This window comes from Panthera pardus, unplaced genomic scaffold, assembly GCF_024362965.1.
Source record: "Panthera pardus isolate Hobbes unplaced genomic scaffold, ASM2436296v1 HiC_scaffold_3, whole genome shotgun sequence".
Lineage (NCBI taxonomy): Eukaryota > Metazoa > Chordata > Mammalia > Carnivora > Felidae > Panthera > Panthera pardus.
The window spans coordinates 5,015,888-5,035,487 of record NW_026526876.1 but is presented as its reverse complement, the minus strand read 5'-3'; the positions used below and the strand labels follow the sequence as shown (position 1 = coordinate 5,035,487).

Genomic DNA, 19,600 nt, shown 5'->3' with positions numbered 1-19,600 from the left:
TCCATCCGTCAGGATGCTTTCGGTAGCGAGCAGCAAAAGCCATCTAAATCTTAAACCGCGGGAGTTTACTGTCATCTCATTAAGGAGAAGTCCGGAGGAAAGTAGTCTCAGGGTTGATTCAATTGCTCAACAACATCCACAACACTCAGACCCTTCCTGACTCTCTGTTCTGCTGTCTGGCAGGTCAGGAAGGTTCCGCTCAAGGTCGTGGGATGCTCGCATCAATTCTGTATCATGTCTTCATGCGACCAAGCCCAAAGGCAGGAAGCAAGTCAGGGTAGCAGACCCCCAGCTCATCTGCCGTGTTATCAGGTGGAAAAATCTTCCCCAGAGACCCCGTCACTGGACTTTCCTAAACTGCTTGTTGGCAAATAGAAGCGGGGTTACCATAACTGTGTTACGACTCATCACTAACTCATCACCTAGGACTAGAATCGTCTTCTTCTGGCCTGTTACCCCTTGTACCTGCACAAAACCTAAGTTGTGTTACCAAGGAGGAAAGCCACAAGGAGGAAGCGACTCTTACTGGTGAAAAAGGCACGGAGCTACATAGCATCTACCCAGTTTTCTCCATGAAGACATGTGGCTTGTGGCACACACTGTTATCTGTACCCAGTGGTTATTACCGACCTCTTTCTTACCGGCAGCACCAGATTTGCTTATTCTTCTAGGGTTCCTGGACCCAATTCCCATGTGGGGGTGAGGAGTGGTTCCCCTACACACGATACCAAGCAAGTCTTAGCCACCGATGGGGTGTCTGTGAATTCAACTCAATTCTGACACTCTTGACCTAGAGACAGCATCAGATCCCACAGGTTAAGGGCTCAGTCCCACAAGACTGCACCCCATCCCCCACTTGAGACGCCAACCGCAAGCCTCCTGTGCTTCTGGCTGACCACCTACAGATGGGAGGTTCCAATAACCTTAAGTTTGACTAATTTGCTAAAACGGCTCGCAGAACTCAGGGAAAACACTTTCTTATACTTGCAAATCTGTTAAAGGATATGAACCAACAGCCAGATGAAGACAGACAGGAGTTCCCACACAAAGGGGATCCACTCTTGGGTTTTTAAGGAGGCTTCATTACATAGTCATGATTGACTAAGTCCTTGGCCACGGATTGATTGAACCTCCTGTCCCGCCCCCATCCTCCGGACGGTCTAGGGGCAGGACTGAAAGTTCCAGCCTCCTAATCACGGGGTTGTCCCTCTAGGCAACAAGCCCCCATCCTTAGGCAGAGTCCTAAAGTTACCTCATTAACATAAAAAAGACACCTTTATCACTCTCAGCTTTGGGGAAGCTCTTAGTGTTTTGGATGCAGTGAGCCAGGAACTATGAACGAAGACCATACATCACCCCGATGACCACAGTGTATTTCTCATAAATGACACTCTCACTTTTATGTTTGAGCAGCCAAATGCTTTCTAGACACTGGGCCTCTTTGTGGCGTAGGGGTGAATCTTCGCTGGTCTGCAGCCATCCAGGTAAATCCATTCCCCTTGTCTGTGACCAGTATAGGAAGAGGACCGTGACACGGAGGGAAGTCTTCTGGGGAGCCCCTGGACAGGGACAGAAGAAAGGAGGCCCTCTCTCTGGTCTGGGGACACTGCTGTGGGGGTATCTTTGCTGTACCTCTTGTAGCCATCTTGCAACCATGAGGGATGTCAGGCTTTAGTTATCATAGTGAGAACAGACCCCGGATGTTACTGCCGACTTCCTAAATTAATCAGCCTATTCACCATTGTGCCCCTCAACTTCTTGGCACTATGCGATCATAAATTTTCTTCTTTGTTAGGCCACTTGAGTTTGATTCTTTGGTACTTACATTCAAATCACCCTGACAGCATACTCAAATTGAAAATGTAAAGCAAACTGGGGTGCCTGGGTGGCTCAGTTGAGTAAGCATCCAACGCTTGATTTCGGCTCAGGTCATGATCTCACAGCTCATGAGATTGAGCCCTGTGTCGGGCTCTGCACTGATGACGTTGAGCCCGCTTGAGATTCTCTCTCTGCCCCTCCCCCACTCACAGTCTCTCTCTCTCTCTCTCTCTCTCTCTCTCTCTCTCTCTCTCTCTCTCTCTGTCTCCCCCTCAAAATAAATAAGCATTAAAAAAAAAGAGAGAAAACATAAAGCAAACAATTTAAAGAGAGATTTTTTAAAAACTAGATAAATAATAAACTAACAACGGCACATCCGGCTGCTTTAAACTGGTTTGCATCTACACGTTCAGAATAATCAAGTGTCATAATCCTTAAGGAAAACGTTTTACTAAGCATCTCTCTGTGTAAGGCACTTTTATGAGCCCTATGATGACGAAGCGATTGAGCAAGTAGTCTAGGGACACTAAAAAAAAAAAAAAAATACGAAATGCGATCCTTAAATTCAAGAAGCTTATCCTACAGTTGGGGGAAAAGTTCAGTTGACAGTAAAAATTCTAAATTACACATCAGTTTTAAAGAAGTGGTTCCATTATGTTCAAATACGGTACCTATTATCAGCCAAGTAATAAATTGTACCATCACACTGTAATACATCAAATATCAGAATCCCTTTCCACACACAAATCTCGAGATCCTGAAGCATATTAGAAAAACCTTTAATTTCCTTAAGATCAATCCTTCTTTTGAAATAGCAACCGACATGTGAATAGATTTACTTTACCCCTGAGCAAACTGAAGAGTCATACAGAGAGACATCAGGCCCAACTTTTTACTTAAAGTGTTTTACTTTTTATGAGCGATTATCATAGAGCTGGAATTAGTGGAGCCTGGATGAATGAGTCTTCACTTCTGTCTGCATGGGAGTAGGGTGAGTTCCGATTTGGTAGTTTATCTTTAAAGGGACTGATGAAAAAAGAAAGCTATTGCAGGGATGGTGAAGAGAAAGCTGACCTGTTCACACTTGATGTAATACATTTTGGTATTTATGGAGGGAGCGCCCAAGGCAAGTAGGAGTGTAAGTAGTGATAAGTGTGCATTTTGCCTTCATGGGGACCCTGAGGGAGATCAAGAGTGCTAAGCCTTGGCAGGAAAGCACCAGCCCAGATATAAAATACCCCGGCTCTGAGTGTGTCTATCGGAGCATAAATTTATTAAAACCCCATCTTAGACCATAAAGCGAAAGCATCGATAAAGCAGCAGCTCCCACTACCTAAGTCAGGTTTGTTTTGTGTTTTGTTGTAGTACTTTTTTTTTTTTAAATAAAAGGATGAGTGGTTTAGCAATCCTGGCTTTAGAACGGGCATCTGAAGCACCAGTTCCATGATGCTCTACCAGTTTAGTAGTTAGCGTACTACTAAATACAGAACGGCCACGTAGTGGCCTTCTGCATAAAACCACTTGAAAGGCTTTCTCTGTGGCTGAGTGCCACCATTTTCCTCTTTAGAAACCAGCAAGGACCAAGGTGGCCTGTAAACAGAAGCTCGTGCCTAGTAGAGGATGGTCATGTAGGCTGAATCCCATCTGGGAGAGTTTGATTGGATTGGACCGCAGAGGGGAAAGGCAAGTGGGGGGGTGGGGGTGGGGAGGGGTAAAAGAAGCTACAAGGTACAAAGGGGGGGTTCAGCTTCTAAAACTTCCCGTTCATCAGACAGATGACCGTCTGTGAAGGCTGTCGGCTCCCCACCTTTCATGGAATCTGCAATCCCGAAGGAGGGTATTAACTATGTTGAGGTTCAAACGAGGACACGTCAGTGTCCGGACCATGAAAGACAGGGAAAGATGGAGACACTGTCACATATTGGTGGAGACTGCGGACTTGCCATAACTGAAGGCGCTGTGGCATCCTGGATTGAATCCCAGGGCAGAGAAAGGACGTGAGTGGAAAGACCGAGGAAATCCAAATATTATCTGTAGTTTACTTAATAGCATTGTACTGCGTTACTTTTGTATTTCTTAACAGTACATTTTTACCTTTCCTGGACATTAAAATTTACTACCTATGGCCATGTTTAAAAGCAAAACAGGTTCATGAAATTATTTTCAGTGTGATAGAAATACAGTGTGTTCTTCTCCAGTTTAAGTGGTGATGGTCACACAACACTTTTTCCCTGGTGAACTTGATGTCTAAAGGAATAACTAAATCCGATATTTAAAGAAATCCAGGGAATTCACATGACTTTACTTCAAGGTAAGTATGATGTCCAGTGTTGTCTATATGCTCATTGCCTCTTGCGAGAGCTCAATGGGCATGAGTTGAAGTGTATCACTGGTAATACCATTACTCCTTATCCACTTCCTACATGCCAATCTATTTACCAACAGTCCTCTGGGAAAGAACTAGAATTTGGGGAAGCAAGGGGCAGGGCAAGAAGGTTACCAGGAAGTCAGAGCTATGGGGTCTGGGTTCAAAGCCTTAGGTATACAAGAACAGCTCCTTCAACCCATACTCTGTAGACTGAGTTTCCACATGAGATTTCCTTTAGGAAAAAAGTTCTACTTGAGTTTGGTCATGGTGGGGTGGGGGTAGGAGAGAACCTTTTTTAACTTTGGTTATGAAAAATCTTGGGGCACCTGGGTGGCTCAATTGGTTAAGCATCTGACTTTGGCTCAGGTCATGATCTTGAAGTTCGTCAGTTCCAGCCCCATTATCGGGCTCCGTGCTGACAGTGTGGAGCCTGCTGGGGATCCTCTGTCTCTTTCCACACCCACCTCTTTCTCTGCCTCTCCCCCATTTGCATGCACGCTCTCTCTCTCAAAATAAATAAGCTTTTAAAAAAATGAAAAATCTCAAACATATGCAAAAATAGAAGAGAGTGAGTCCCCCTGTATCCATCACCAAGCATCAATAATTATTGATACATGGCTATTCTTATCTCATTTATACCACAATCATTCCCCCACCACCTGCTCCCGCAAGATTATTTCACGGTAAATCTCAGACATCACATCGTTGTATCTCTAAATATTCCTATATGCATCTCTAAAAGGTACTATTCTTGTGAAACACATAACCACATTATGCTAAATGAAAAAGACCAATCACAGAAAGACAAATACTCTAGGATTCCACTTACATGACATGCTTAGGGTCGTCAAAATTATAGAGACAGAAAGGAGAATGGGAGTTGCTGGGGGCTGCAAAGAATGGGGAAATGAGGATTAGTGTTTCATGGGTACAGAGTCTCAGTTTTGCAAGATCCAAAGAGCTGTGGAGATCAATGGTAGTGATGTTGCACAACATTAGAAATTTATCTATTACCACCGAACTGTACATTGAAAAACGGTTGAGTTGGTAAATTCTGTGTATTTTACCACAATAAAAAATAGAACAAAAAAAAACCTTAAAAAAACAAACATAACCACAATAGCCTGAGTACTGAAAAAATGAACACGAATGCCTCATCAAATAGCCAGGAAGTGTTTAAATTTCCCCAATTACGCATAAGTTTTGTTTTGTTTTGTTTTTTTTAGTTTGTTTAAACAAGAGTCACACTTTGCATTTGGTTTTTGTCTCTTAATTGTCATATAACCCAATGGGCTGCAAAATTTCTCACGTTCTGGCTTTCCTAATTACATCCTCGTGGTGTCATTTAATATATTCTTTGGGCTATAATCTTTTCTTCTGCTGATTGCCCCCCCCCCCCCCCCCTTAAACATACTCCTTACTAGTGTCGGTTCTGGGCCTTGTTATGCTGAACCCTCCCCAGAAGTGATTTGATTTGATTTGATTCATTGCTATGGCTTCATTCTAGTCCGCTTGAGGTCGGCACGCCCACCTGTCCGACGAAACTCTTCATCTCCGAGCTCAACGAGACTGCCCGAAACGGAGTTCACCATCTTCTCTTCCTTCCACTATCAAACCTCCAGTGCTCCCTGTGTTCCCTTCTCCTCAGTGAATGGAACCCCAATCTGCACAGACGTCCAAGCCACAAGCGTGGGCCCCATCTTGAACCCCTCCCTCCTCTGCACTTCCTACACCGTCTGTTCTAAGCCCTGTCAGTTATACCTGAACCACTGAATAAATTCATCTACTTCTGTCCGTTCCCCAAACCAACACTCCAGTTGATGTCACCTGTATCTCTTATCTGGATCTTCTCTGGAATCTCTTGTCTTGATTGCTTTAACAGTCCCCTGACTGGTTTTCCCGTTAAAATTGTCACTGGATTGCACCTTATTTTTTTCATTCTGCATCTAGAATTGTCTTCCTAAAACCAAATCTGATTCCATTGCTCTGCTATTTAGAACTCTTCAGTGGCTGTTCATTGCTCTAAGGATAAAATCCAAATTCTGAGACGTGGGAAGCCCTTCGAGATTTGGACTCTCCCTTCAAGACTCACTCCTCCCCTACCTCTCCTATACCCTTCCCACTACACCCCTGTCACCAAGAGCTCCTTCTGAACCTCTAGTTAAGCCTCTAGGCTCTCATCCCTCTTCTCACTTGCCCTCACACCCTGTTCCCCTCACCTATTTAAACCCTATTTGCGCTTGGATTTCTAAAAAAATTTTTAACGTTTTATTTTTGAGACAGAAAGACAGAGCATGAGTGAGGGAGGAACAGAAAGAGAGGGAGACACAGAATCCGAAGCAGGCTCTAGGCTCTGAGCTGTCAGCACGGAGCCCAACATGGGGCTTGAACCCGTGAACTGTGAGATCGTGACCTGAGCTGAAGTGAGACGCTCAATCGACTGAGCCAACCAGGCGCCCCTATTTGTGCTTGGGTTTCTGCTGTGATGTTCCTCCTGTGTCCCTTGGCTGTGGTCCCCCAAGGTTGGGTTAGTGGCTACTTCTCTATGCTCTCGTTGCCCCCAGAATCAGCCCTAACGGCACTGCTTGTATCCCTCATCAGAAATCTCAAGAGCATGTCTTGATGCTTTTATGTGCTCAGGGTCTGACGAATGCCTAGGCACTTAATTGACTAAATTGATAAAGGAGTGAAGGAATAAATGAATGGATGACTCAATCAATGAGTGAAAACTTCTCATATAAATGATCTAAGCATACCAAAGGCAAGCTAGATTATTCTGATTTTCAAAAATTCCCATCTTTTAGCCTTGTAGTATCAACTACTCAGATTCATCCAATACCAATCCATTATTCCCTTTATCCTGCACTGTAAGACTTTTCTTAATATAGCAGAGGAAAATTATCTTCAAAGCATTTCCCAGATAAATGATGAAGTTAGAACACGGGGCATAGAGTTTTATGATAAAGTAATTAGTTAACATGCTCCGAGTATCTGATAACTCTTCTGTGAGTACAGGAAATTATGGATCCTGAGGACATTCTGGAAACAATTTCAGTTAAAAAAAAAAAAAATCAGATGCAACATTAAATTCTTTTCTTTCAAAATACCCAAAGTGTGCAATATTCTCTTAGTAGGCTATTTCCACTATGTGACATTTCCATGGCTATTTATAATGCATTTCTGTCTATAAAAGAAAACACGCTGTGGTTCTTTTTAAAACGAACAGTCAGTACACATAAAAGAATTTTTGGGTTTTAAAAAAAATGCCCATATTTCTAATACTGTACTCCCTTTCAAGAGACAGGCTTGGGTCCTCTTCTGACTTGTCAATAATGCAGCTTTGGAATTCTTTGGGTTCTTTGGTGACTGTCCTAGCTAGAGTGAAGGGTGTCCCACTGCCCCTCCTGTGGCCTCGTTGGGGCCCCAGGAGAACACAGAAGACAGACCACTGTGGCCTGCAGGTTCAGGAAATGATGTTAACCTTATGGAGGCCACTGTCGTCCTGGGAAAGGAGGAGGCGATCTCTCAAACCCAGCTCAAAGGGTAAATATTGGTACTTTATATAGGTTACTCATTCCTCCTTGCTCACCACCCTCCTGTTAACCTCACAATGCATGTTCCCTAAGAGTATGATGAGGGCTAGGAGAGGCAAGCCCGCAAATTACCCTGTGGCCCCAGTTCCAAACAGTACATCCAGATAGTATTTGTTTTCGGCAAAATTTTATTTACAATTAACAGTTCCACACGTGAAAATCGTAACATTTTTACACAGACAGTTTTCTTTGGTTAGATGTGCCCACCCCTGCAGAACTTTGATGCTAGAAAACATGCAAGCTGTAGGAAATACAAATACTAAATGCATCAATCAACCAAATAAGGCTCTGCCCCTGCTAGGCAATTTGTATCGATATAGGCCTATATACGCGTTAAAAATTCTTCACCTTCTAGGGCGCCTGGGTGGCTCAGTCGGTTAAGCGTCTGACTCTTGATTTCGGCTCAGGTCATGATCTCACGGTGTGCATTCAAGCCCTCCCCGTCAGGCTCTGCACTGACAGTGAGGAGGAGTCCGCTTGGGATTCTCTCTCCCTCTCTCTCTGCCCCTCCCCCACTCATGCTATCTGAGTCTCTCTCTCTCAAAATAAATAAATAAACCAAAAAATTAAAAAAAAAAATCTTTACCTTCTTAGATCCAACAGCAGCTTTTTACAAAATGAAAAAACATTACCTTTCTCATTTTGAAGGAAAAAAAATTTTTTTTTTAATTTCAATGTTTATTTATTTTTGAGAGACAGAGAGACAGGCAGAGCCCAAGCAGGGAAGACGCACACATAATCCCATATGCAGAGTATCAAGCAGATACTGACAGTATGTCCTTCAGGAAGCTCATCTATGATGTCAGAGGCCCTCACTGTGTGCTGGCCAATCCGCACTTGAAAGCCACCATTTAGGCAAGATTGTTCCAGACTCTTAGCTGGAGCAAATGCAGGAACTGCCATAAACACCCAGGCATTTGCGGGAAAAGGCCGGCAGGACACAGGACATAAAGAGTCTGTGGGAAAAGGCCAGCAGGACATAGGACATCAAGGAGGTTTGCTCTCATTAATTAGCCACAACCAAATAAACAGCAGAGCCTAAGCATCCTAGAAGATGAGATGAACTGAAATCTTAGTTCATTTATTCTCATTGTACTCAAGGTAATAAATTTATCTCTGGGTGCAGCTTAATCCACATCTGACTGTGATACGTAACTTCGAAATTGCCATTATTTTCTTGGTCCAAAATTGCTTTTTGATTTCTTCTTTGTCTCAGGCTTTTTGAGAAAATTTTAAATTGCCAAGAAGTTTCATTTTGGTGTGTATGTTTATGCTTGTGCTGAAACTTTTAAGTTTTCTTGTATTTTGTGCCTGTGTAATTTCTAGGATTTGGAATTTATTGAAAAGTTTGTGGCTGCTAAATGATCAGTACTTGTAAATATCTCATGATATGGGATATAGTCTCTTTCAAGATTTGTTCTTTTTGCTTACACTGCTCCTTGATCACAGCAATTATGATCACTTAAATGTCACCTTTTTTTTAACGCTTTTATACTGGATGGGTATCACACATTGCCATTTTTTATGCAGTATTCTCTTATTCTTGAATTCTTTGCTGCAATTTAGTAAGCAGGACATTTTCGGGTCATTTTTTTTTTTCAGGACAGGCATAACATGAGGTGCATTTTCTGAATCCCTAAATGTATCTAAGAATATCTCTGTTGCATTTGCATATAAAATCGTACCGGCTTGATATAAAATACTGAGGTTACTTTTTTCCCCCTGCAGAATTACATATTAAAAAATTTTTTTTAACCTTTATTTATTTTTTGAGAGACAGAAAGAGACAGAGAACGAGTGGGGGAGAGGCAGAGAGAGAGGGAGACACAGAATCGGAAGCAGGCTCCAGGCTCCGAGCTGTCAGCACAGAGCCCGACACGGGGCTCGAACTCACAAACTGTGAGATCATGACCTGAGCCAGAGTCGGACGCTTAACCGACTGAGCCACCCAGGTGCCCCAGATGAATCAAATTTTAAAAAGCAGTTTTAGGTTTTCAGAAAAAAAAAAAAAATTGAGAGAAAAGTAATCTTGAGTTGGGGTGGTCATTTCTTGCAACCTGTGAACCCGTATCAATACATTAATACTAACTCAAGTCTACACATTAGGGTTCACTCTTGCTGTACTACCTTCTATAGGCTTCTGATAAGTATATAATGGCATGCATTCACCAATACGATGACCTAAAGAATAATAGTTTCATTTTTCTAAAAATCTTCTGTGCAATCCATTTCTTCATCCCTCCCTCGTACCCGCCCCCTTATTCCTTGGCAACTTCTGATCTTTTTACTGTCTCCACAGTTTTATCTTTCCCGGGATATCACATAATTGGAATCATAAAGTACCCTGCCTCTTCACATTGGCTGCTGTCCCTTAGCAATATGCATTCAAGGTTCCTCGATGCCTTTTAATGGCTTCATGGCTCCTGATTTATTTATTGTTTTATTGCTTAATAGTTCTTTGTCCGGATGGATCACAGTTTGTTTATCCATTCACCTGCTGAAGGACATCTTTGGTTGCTTCCAAGATTTGGCGATTACGAACAAAGCTTCTAATAGCATCTGTGTGCAGGCTTTTATGTGAACACAAGTTTTCAGCTGAAGGAGCCCGATTGCTGGATCATCGGGTAAGAATATAGTTAGCTTCTTTGGTAAGGAAGTGCCAAACTGTCTTCCAGAGTGGCTGTGTTATTTTGCATTCCCACCCGGCAATGAATCAGAGCTCCTGTCCCTCCACGTCCTCACCAGCATTTAATGCCATCAAAATTCTGAATTTTGGTTCTAATAGGTGTGGAGTAGTAACTCGTTTTTCTTTTTAAAGTTTATTTCTTTACTTTTGAGAGAGAGAGAGAGAGAGAGAGAGAGGGAATGAGTTGGGGAGGGGCAGAAAGAGAGAGAATCCCAAACAGGCTCCGCACTGCCCGCGCAAACACTGACCTGGGGCTCAAACCCATGAGCCGCAAGATCGTGACCTGAGCTCAAGTCGGACGCTTAACTGACTGAGCCACCCAGGGACCCCTCATTGTTTTCATTTACATTTCCCCCCACCCAGGGACCCCTCATTTCCCCGGTGACATATGATGTGGAGCATCTTCTGTTTCTTTGCCATTTGTAGATCTTCTTTGGTGAGGGGTCTGTTCACATTTTTGAGAGAGACAGACAGACAGAGACAGAGTGCAAGTGGAAAGGGGCAGAGAGAGAGTGAGACACAGAATCCGAAGCAGATTCCAGGCTCCGAGCTATCACCGCAGAGCCCGACATGGGACTCGAACTCACGGATCATGAGGTCATGATCTGAGTCAAAGTCGGACACTTAACCGATTGAGCCACTGAGGCGCCCCTCTCATTTTTCAGTTTTCAGAGTTCTTGAACCTTTTTTTTTTTGGAGTTCCTCTTGAATCTTGAACACCAGTCCTTTAGCTGACACGTATTTGGCATAGATTTCCTCCCAGTCTGTGGCCTGTCTTCTCGTGCTTTTCATTGTGACCTTTTGGAAAGCAGGAGTTCTCAAATGGCGTTGTATCTAAAGAAGTCATCGCCAAACCCAAGGTGGTCTAGATTTTTCCCCTATGTGTCTTCTGGAAGTTTTATGGTTGTGCATTTTACATGTAGAGCTCTGATCCATTTGGAGTTAATTTTTGCACAAGGTGTGAGGCCTGTGTCTAGACTCATTATGTTTGCATATGGCTGTCTGGTTGTGTCAGTACCATTTCTTGTGTCTTTTTTTCAGATAATCTTCAGTTTTTTTCTGTCTGTTAGTTCTAGAACTTGCACTTTCCCCCCAAGCCACTGGTTTAATTTTCTGTAGCCTCCAGTCTTCCGTTCCCTGTTTCTATGGACTTTCATTGATCGTTTCTAATTCCCTCTTTACTTTATATCTTCCTTATCTCGGATTCTTTTTGATAAGTGAGCAATGGCCTCTCCAGTTTTCTTTGAGAATGTGAACTACGGATTTTTTTAAAAACTTAAATTGTACATGGGGCGCCTGGGTGGTTCAGTCGGTTAAGCTTCCGACTTCGGCTCAGGCCACGATCTCACGGTCTGTGAGTTCGAGCCCTGCGTCGGGCTCTGTGCTGACAGCTTAGAGACTGCAGCCTGCTTCGGATTCTGTGTCTCCCCCCTCTCTGCCCCTCCCATGTTCATGCTCTGTCTCTCTCTGCTCTTGATAATAAATAAACGTTAAAAAAACCCCTTTAATTGTACATAAATTGGATGAGCATGCATCCTGCTGAAGGTCTGTTTACACCTGTCATACTCTCACAGTTACTAATAGCTAAATACAGAACATTGTTCGTGGGAATGCAAGCTGGTGCAGCCACTCCAGAAAACAGTATGGAGGTTCCTCAAAAAACTAAAAATAGAACTACCCTATGATCCAGACAATTGCACTACTAGGTATTTACCCAAAGGATACAAGTATGCTGTTTCAAAGGGACACATGCACCCCAAGGTTTATAGCAGTGTTATCGACAATAGCCAAAGCATGGTAAGAGCCGAAATGTCCACTGATGGATGAATGGATAAAGAAGATGTGGGATGTATATACAGTGGAGTATTACTCGGCAATCAAAAGGAATGAAATCTTGCCATTTGCAACCACGTGGATGGAACCGGAGGGGATTATGCTAAGTGAAATGAGTCAGTCAGAGAAAGACAAAAATCATATGACTTCACTCACATGAGGACTGTAAGAGACAAAACAGATGAACATAAGGGAAGGGAAACAAAAAGAATATAAAAACAGGGAGGGGACCAAAACAGAAGAGACTCTTAAATACGGAGAACAAACTGAGGGTTACTGGAGGGGCTGTGGGAGGGGGGATGGGCTCAGTGGGGGAGGGGCGCTAAGGAATCTACTCCTGAAATCATTGTTGCGCTAGATGCTAACTAATTTGGATGTAAATTTCAAAAAACAAAGAAAAAAGAAAAAAAAGAAAAAAAGTAAGGAAAAGAAAAAAAAAAGAACCGTGTTCAAAGGTGTTCCAGTTTGGACAAGAGATTATATGGTGGCTCTCCATACAAATCTTAGTTATGTGTCCCTGAGGTTCAGCTGAGCCTCGTTTTCACCATGTGCCTCTTCAGAGCTTTTACGGCCAAAATAAATTAATTGCCGCCCTTTATTATTTTACCCGATGCAGAGACAAGTCGCTCCACATGTGACATGATTTTACCCTCCCCCAAACCCCACAGGTCAGAACGATCCTCCCCATTTTACCGGTGGGGAAACTGATGCCCAGAGATGGGGGCTGGGGAAAGAGAGGGGCTCTGTGCTTTTCTGAACTTTCCCGACTAGGAAAAAGCCTACAGATAGGAGGTGGGAGAGGGCAGTCGCTTTATTTGTCGGGGGTTTTTTTTGGGGTGGGGAGGGGAGAAAGCAGAGAAGCCTTCTGAATCTGGCAAAGGTGGCCCTTTCCTGAGGCTCCCCGGAGACATCTTCCCGTGTGTGGAACATCTGGGGTGGGAACGGGCATGGAACACGAGCGGGAGCAGAGTCTGACATCTTTTAAGAGCGTGAGGATGACTCCTTCTGCAGAAGGGCCAAGCCAGAAAGGTCATTCTGGGCCTCCAGAAATCCAGCCTGCCTGCCAAATGCATCCTTGTGCCGCACTCCTGATATTGAGAGATACCTGCACGGCCTCTGTCGGGCTTACGACGAGGTGCAGGAAAAGTACAAAGGCTGAAAACTTGACCGGTCCAGAGAGACTGACAACAACGGGCCAGACGCATTAAACGCTCCACAGACCTCGAGCCTGCGCACGACGACCACCCCTGATACGGGGACCTCGCCAGAGATGTGGCCCAGCCCAGACATGCTTTACACCCGATAATGATCCAAACGGACTCCTCGAGAAAGCAATCACCCTGAATACACTGTGCCCTCCAGACGTGTAACAGGCCTGGCACACGGGCCACTCCCCTGCTCAGAGCAGCGCTGACACGGCCACCTGCCCAGACCTGCTACCCATCCCGTTCACACCAATGACCTAAGGCGCACGACCACTTGCTGGCACCGTGAGAGGCCCCGCCCACCAGAACTCGGGTGGGTAAGATGGGGAAGGAGACCAAGCTGAGGTTACCTGAAGTTCCCAGCAGAGCGACACCTTCCATCTCGCAGCCACATAAAACCCTGCTACTCAAAGTGCGGTCCCTGAAGCAGGCGCCCTGGCGTCACCTACACGCGTGTCACAAATGCAGAAACTCAGACCTCATAATCCTGCATAATAAATTCATAAAAATCTGCATAATTCCCCAGGTGGCTCATACGCACTTGAAGCACGAGAAACGCTGCTAGAAACGCTTGAATATCTTTCTAGAAGTCTGAGCCGGGCATCATTTCTACGGGATCGCCGTAGCTGAAGAAGGAGTGAGTGGGGGGCGGGGGGAGCGCCTGGGTGGCTCAGCCGGCTGAGCATCCATCCGGCTTCGGCTCGGGTCGTGATCTTGCGGCTCGTGGGTTCGAGCCCCGCATCGGGGTCTGTGCTGACAGCTCAGAGACTGGAGTCTGCTTCCGATTCTGTGTGTCTGTCCCTCCTCCGTTCACACTCTCTCTCTCTTCTCTGAAAGTAAATAAATAAAACATTTTCTAAAAATTACAAATTCATAAAAAAAAATGACAGAAAGGAGCAGGGAGCAGCCATTGCTCATGTGAAGATAGGCCGGCTCACTCAGGAATGTCGTCATGGGCGGGCAAACGTAACAAGCAGGTGGTGATGGCTGACAAGTCACATGTGTTTAGGAAGCTTTGTTTTTTCTTCATCTTTCAGAAAACAACCCCAGGATCTGCACACACTTCTCTGAGCCTAATCCAGAGCCAGAAGAGAATTCTGAAAAATTGTACACGCTTCCAAGTCTGTTACGGGAATAAGCTTCTGGCAGATTCTGCCTATTTCCCTACAAATCTGAACATCGTCACAGTCAGGTACTTATTCCTGCCACTCTGACAAGAGTGGGATTATTAACTCTGCCTACAGTAAAATATTCATATGAAAAATAAAATGCGTTGCAATTTTATGCATTACAACTACTATGAGCTGTTAATGGCTTAGGTGTCCACACACATCTCATTCCTCACGAGGGCTCGTTTCCAACGAGGACACTTCTGTGTGGCTCATTCGGTCCCCTCGTTTCGAACTACTGGCCATAAGCGTGCTGATTCTTCTGTTTACTTCTCCTGACACGGAATCTGTGTTTGTCTCACACTGAAAGTTGAGACGGATTCTGTCAGAATTGTTTTTGTTCGCTTCCAAATGTTTCAGTTCCAGAAAAAGGGAGAAGGAAAGTGTATCGTTTTTCTTGGCCAGATTAAAATTCCAATTGCCTAGAAGGATGAAGAGATCAGCAGAAATTGCCTCGCCGGCAACCTTCACCCCAACCCCATCTCACACACTCACACACTCACACACACACACACACACACACACACACACACACACACACACACACTAAAGCAGTCAGGTGACTCTGGGCTGTTTGCTGCACAGAAGTGATTAGAAAAAGAAGAAAGATGGGCACCTGGGTGGACCAGTCGGTTAAACCTCTGACTCTCGGTTTTGGCTCAGGTCATGATCTCACGGTTCGTGAGTCTGAGTCCCATGTCGGGCTCTGCGCTGACAGTCTGGACTCTGCTTGGGATTCTCTCTCTTTGCCCCTCCCCCGCTCCTTCCTCTACCTCCACTCTCACAAAATAAATAAATAAACATTTAAGAAAAGAGAAAAAGGAAAGAAAAAGGAATCTCTTTCCAACTCTTGAGCTTTGAATAGCTGTGTTCCCGAAGCATCGCTTTCGGGAAACTTTCTTCCCTGTGATCAGAGAAGCAACGGGATTGTGGGTGAGGGATGCCCATCTCCACCAGAGGAAGGAGGACTTTTTCTTTGCACAAAGGTACTTCTGCTCACCAAGCAGGGAGCCTGCGTGGCTGTGCCCACCCACAAGGCACACCGTTTCCTGTGTGGACCATCCAGACGGGTGTCTTTTTCTGATTTGCGCGAAGGCAACATAAATGCTCACGGAGACCCGGGGGTGGGGGTGGGGGGTGGTCCTGAGCAGGAGGCTCTGTTTTCCGCACTTAGGCCAAGGAAGGTCAGGAAGTAAGGAGAGGAGTTGGGTCTGCTTCCCCATGGAGATTCCTGGGGAGAGAGGAAGACTCTAGAGAAGAAATGGTTACGGGACATATGTGGGCAGAGGGAACTTACCTCTGGCTGTTTCCTGTATGGGAGCAGGGAGCAGGGGCAGCAGAGAAACTGCTGCCCCCAGGGGGATAGAGGGCCAGCTCCATCATGAACTTCACAGACAAGGAAACGGAGGAAGGAGAGGGCATGCACAGAGGAGGCTACCTGGGGAGGGGGGAATCGGAACCAGAGCCCCAACGATCAACACCTGTTTTTCCCTGACCTGTGGCCCCCTCTCCTCACAAATGCACACCTTCTTATAATAGAAGCTTACCAGAATTTGGGGTGGGAGGAGCGGGGGACAATGCAAAGGGTGGTGGACCCACGGTGGACCAAGTTTAAATTTCCTCCATGATGGTAGAATAGGAGCTTGGGTTAGAAGATAAGTGGTTACAGGGGGCGCCTGGGTGGCTCAGTTGGTTAAGCATCTGACTTCAGCTCAGGTCACAAACTCATGGTTTATGGTTTCAAGCCCCACGTCGGGGTCTGTGCTGACAGCTCAGAGCCTGGAGCCTGCTTCAGGGTCTGCGTTTCCCTCTCTCTCTGACCCTCCCCGGCTCACGCTCTCATTCTCTCTCTCTCTCAAAAGCAAATAAACATAAAAAAAAATTTTTTTTTAAAAGGAGATAAGTGGTTACAGGAAAAAGGAAATAAAATAAATAAAAGAGGGTACATTTTTGCTTCCCTGTATTTGTAGGCTGAGTCATACCTGCTATCCTTCCTTCTGCCCAGTCAGGCACCACTGTTTATTTTGAGACAGAGATTTCTAATACTACCTAACATCATGCTTTTAATCAGCACGAAGTGCATATTTTTTAACTTGGCAAACGATGTAGTTCCTTAGAAAAACATTTTTTTTAAATGGCATGATTCTCAAAAACAACATTTAAAGAATTCTTAAGCAAATTCAAATTTCTCTGATATTAAATGGAAATATCCTGACCTCTTACATTCTAGACAGAGTTTGCTAATAGTACAAATATTTCAGAATTTATTGGTAAAATAATAGTCTGTATTAAGTTCCAATTATTCTGTTAATGTTTAAACCATCTTGGGGCACCTGGGTGGCTCAGTCAGTTAAGTGTCTGACTTTGGCTCAGGTCATGATCTCACGGTCCATGAGTTCGAGCCCCGCATCGGGCTCTGTGCTGACAGCTCGGAGCCTGGATCCTGCTTCGGATTCTGTGTCTCCCTCTCTCTCTGCCCCTCCCCCATTCGTGCTCTGTCTCTGTCTCAAAAATAAATAAGTCTTAAAAAATTGTTTAAACATCTTAAGTTACCTAAGCTCAGCATGTTTGTCTTCTCATTTTCAAGAAACAAATTCGTTTTGCGCCCCAATGAAAAGGTACACTTGTATAAAAAAAGACGTTTCAAACAAAATGGGACATTTCGACCCATTTTAAAAAAGCAGCAGCCTGGTAAATAAATACAGGCATGTAAATAAAGGTCTCTGGCTTTCTTCTCTTCCAATAGTTGGAAGAGACGAATGAAAAAGAATTAATACAGTAATTTTCCTATTTGGCTCCCCTTCTAAACTTACTTCAGCTCCCCAGCATTTATACCAAATTTGCCCTAGTTCTTATTTGAAGGGGACAGTCATAGAAAAGTCTTGGGAAGTGTTATAAAGTTTCCTAATTAAGATACATATTTTTTTCTAATATGGATTAAAACAAATGTTTTCTGTATTTACAAGCATTCGGTATAACAGCAACAACATCCCTCTGGTTTACAAGTCAAAAGTGAGGAAAAATACACGTCGTCTTTTGCTTTTACAGAAGCACACACGTCACGTGCATCCCGATTCAGACACACAGCCTGAAATCTAAAGCACACAACGCAAATGGTCACAGGGGGTAAAGTGATCTCTTCCGGAAGACTCTCCCCCGGTAAGCGTATCGCCCCCTTTACAAAAACGCCACATAAACTAATTCCCGTCCTCCCTCTCCCTCTTAGACATTTAATTTCAACTGCACACTTGTATGGAGCCCACGTTACGCTTGCTGCTCTGTTCTATTCAACTAGGTGTTGCTCGAAGGTACGTACAGACGTGGTTTAGACTTCAGGACTTCATGCCCCCAAGGTTAAGGCCACGCACCTTTCCCATCTCCGGCGGGAGGGAGAGACGGAGACACGGAATCCGAAGCAGGTAAGACAGACACTGACTTCTCCACATTCGTCTAACAAAATCCTCAGAAGTGACCGATTTAAACAACTCCACTTCCCATCCTCTCCTGAAGTTGGGGGAGAAGAGGAAGGATGTTTATGGTGGTTGTTGAGCGAGGCTTCAGGGAAACCTCCCTTTTTTTTTTTTTTCTTGGCTTCCTCTTCTTCCCCATCTTTTTTGCAGGGAACAGAAAACGATGACCACGGTACGGTGTCTACACCTTGGGATCTTGAGGCTTCAAGCTCTTGTATTAAGGGTGGCTGAGCCAGACGGCAAGGGGGCTGAATCCCTCACGACGGGATGGGACCACCATTGCAGAGCATGAGGTAAGGTTCCATCGGAGAAGCAGCATCACTAATGTGTGTGTGTGTGTGTGTGTGTGTGTGTGTGTCCCGTGACAGAGACTGGACCTTGAGTAACTTCGCGAGCAGGTTAAGCCCTATCTGTAAGGCTGTGGTCCTTGTACCTGAAGCTAGAGGCTGCACGCAGCTGAGAAGGAAAGATGGAAATGAGATGAAAGACCAACCGGAACACTCCGGCACCATCTGGAGTCCTTGGGACAGACTGGGCCCGTGTTAGGCCTTACTGACCTGAGAGGTGGAAACAGCCCTTAGACACTGGGGACTTTCACGGTGGAGCTAAATGCATACACCTGACCCGGGCATCCAAGAAGCTAAGAGGATCCGAGAAAAGGTGGAACGAGTGTGGGTCCTCACATCAATGAGGTGGGCCAGCAGATATACGAGAACAGCCGCGTTCTCGGGTGACCCGAGAACACAGGATGGCTGCCGTGGCCCTTCTCCTCCCCACATTTCCCCAAGAACCTCTGTGCAACCCACTCTAACCAGGGACACGTGGGAAAGGGAATCCCAGAATACAGAGCGTCACACAGCTTGGAGGCCGTCACATCCTGCGGTTCGTTAAGTTTCCTTTTTTTTTAATTAAAAAAAAAATGTTTTTTTCACATTTATTTATTTTTGAGAGACAGAGCATGAGCAGGAGAGGGGCAGAGAGAGAGGGAGACGCAGAATCCGAAGCAGGCTCCAGGCTCCGGGCTGCCTGCACAGAGCCCGATGCGGGAGCTCAAAACCACGGACCGTGAGATCTTGACCTGAGTCAAAGTCGGATGCTCAACTGACTGAGCCACCCAGGCGCCCCTACATTTCCTTTTTTTAGACCTACTTCATTTGAAACACTGTTAGCAATGAAATACAATCCCTATTGGATGCTGGGCCCCTATAAAGAAATGTTGACTCGTGGCCGAACTAAATAACGAATGTGACATGTGGACTCAGATAACTTCAACAGAAACTTTCCTTGTCTTGATTGCATGTGAGACGCCCCTTTAAAGAAAACTATTGAAAACCTTCAAGAAAAGCATACTTGGAGAAGGAAAAGTTAAAAGGTCAAGGCATTGCTAGAGAAGGGCAGAATGAAAGAATCATCTTCTTCATTCCGGAAAGAAGGCCGGGAAGGGATAGGTCATTGTCT

General features: G+C 44.8%; 1 long non-coding RNA gene across 13 annotated transcripts in view; it reads right to left on the bottom strand.

The window, feature by feature from the left end:
- Positions 1-19,600, bottom strand: part of LOC109245840 (uncharacterized) — a 228,326-nt gene that overhangs the window by 194,600 nt on the left and 14,126 nt on the right. For 11 of the 13 annotated variants that reach the window (XR_008418723.1, XR_008418726.1, XR_008418718.1 and 8 more), the window contains exon 2: positions 13,854-14,331. This is a non-coding gene — a long non-coding RNA (uncharacterized LOC109245840). Of the gene's footprint in view, positions 1-5,015; positions 5,077-13,853; positions 14,332-19,600 lie in introns of all 13 variants that reach the window. The other 2 variants (XR_008418719.1, XR_008418716.1) reach the window with 2 other exon arrangements.